At 45.9% G+C, this 1,755-nt stretch overlaps 1 pseudogene; it reads right to left on the bottom strand.

Annotated features, from left to right (window-relative positions):
* Positions 1-312: 312 nt before the first annotated feature.
* LOC142751153 (U2 spliceosomal RNA) lies at positions 313-402 on the bottom strand (annotated as a pseudogene).
* Between the last annotated feature and the right edge of the window lie 1,353 nt (positions 403-1,755).

Consider the following 1,755-nt stretch of genomic DNA (forward strand, 5'->3'; position numbering starts at 1 on the left):
CATGTATAAAAATTCCTCATCTCCCAGCCAGAAGGCCGGGAGAATAAAGGTGTGTGCTCATATAGTGTGAAAGAGAGTGCGTGCAAATGTACCTTCACTCAGTGGGATCCCACCGCCAGTGAGTTAGGGCACCCCAGGGTCACCAGCCCTGGGGCACATAGCAACTCGGGCTTCCAAACTACCCGACCTCCTGACCTCGATCCGGTGGTCGCCTGGTCACCTACAAATGGTACCTTTAAACCAAATGCGTACACCAGAGCCATGACCGTTGTGGTTCCCTGCCCTCACCTCGGCGTTCTGTCATCCCCCTACGATGGCTGCTGTACCACTGACAGGGATGATTACTAACCTCAGCTTGAGCAGGTACTACACTTGATCTTAGCCAAAAGGCAGAGAAGCGATCACAGTTATCTATAATCATAGGAGTCCCTCCCTTTCCCATGGGAATACTGTCCCCAGTCCCGTACTGAAAACATTGTTACAGTATGGGGCAGCATTCCCGCGGAGAGGCAGGGTCTCCTAGCAGCATTGATAACTGTGATGCTAGGAGTCTGGCTCCCTGAATTGTGGTCGGCCTGGGAAATACACGCTCCGTATATCACGGACCGAACACGGCCGTCTGAATAAGATCTTAGTCTAGTTACACAGTGCGGTCAAATCCCATTTTTTTGGGCACAATTTTTGCAAAATCGTGGCAAAAACATGATTTGACCGCACTGTGAGAATATAGCCTAACAGCACTATTTTTTTATATTTTGTATCCTTTTTTTATGTAATTTTAGTAATCGCGGCACAAATAGCGTGTATTGCCGTGATTTTTATATTATCGTGGCAAAACTGCGCCATTTTTGTCACGATTGCGAAAATCGAGGCAAAAAGACACTAGGGAAACAAAAAAAAAATCAAAAACATTTTAACATACTTTATATATTCTACAAGTGGGGTCAGGGGGAATGGGAAGCGGGATGGAGAGGGGGGGACACTCACCAGCCTGCAGGTCCAGTCGGCTGTGTAGAGAGGGACGTGTCTGATGGGCGGCTCTCTCCACACGGAACTTCTGCTTCTCATGCTGCATCTTCCTCTTCTGTAAGTCCTCTCAGGGCCCCAGCGTTAGTTACTTCAGAGTAAGGAATGGGCCCTATTACATTGCAGGGTCCGTCCTATCTCCAATTGACTAATGCTGGGGACCTTATTCAAATGTTTAAAGCAGCTGAGAAGTGAGCGGGCCCCTATTTTTTTATCACTCTGGTCAAGCCCCTGACGGCAGTACCAGTAGTACTGCCCTGATGGCAGCCCTGTGTCTATATATGGACAGAGACATCAGGGTCTCCTTCTAGGAGCCGAATACCCAGCCAGAGTGTCCTCAACGCGCTGGCCGGGGATTCCTCTCCTGGAGGAGGACTTGACATCACTGTCCATATATGGATAGTCACAAGATTAACTTAGCACATATATATATATATATATATATATATATATATATAGATCAGTCATAAATGCATAAGCGACTAAAATCCAAGGATGCTCTGAAAGGAGACCTCCTTTCAGAGTGTCTGGCAGACAGACGCCTTGGACTCCTATACCCTCATCTTTCTCTGTGCACAGCTGCAGTGATAAAGGCCTGTAATGGGCCTTTATCATCCTCAGACTTTGGTCGCCTATGCATTCATGATTGATCTATATATATATATATATATATATATATATCAATTTAAATATATGAAAAATACGACAAAGATTTTAAATAATCCTTGC

Source organism: Rhinoderma darwinii, chromosome 3, assembly GCF_050947455.1.
Source record: "Rhinoderma darwinii isolate aRhiDar2 chromosome 3, aRhiDar2.hap1, whole genome shotgun sequence".
NCBI classification, from domain to species: Eukaryota; Metazoa; Chordata; class Amphibia; order Anura; family Rhinodermatidae; genus Rhinoderma; species Rhinoderma darwinii.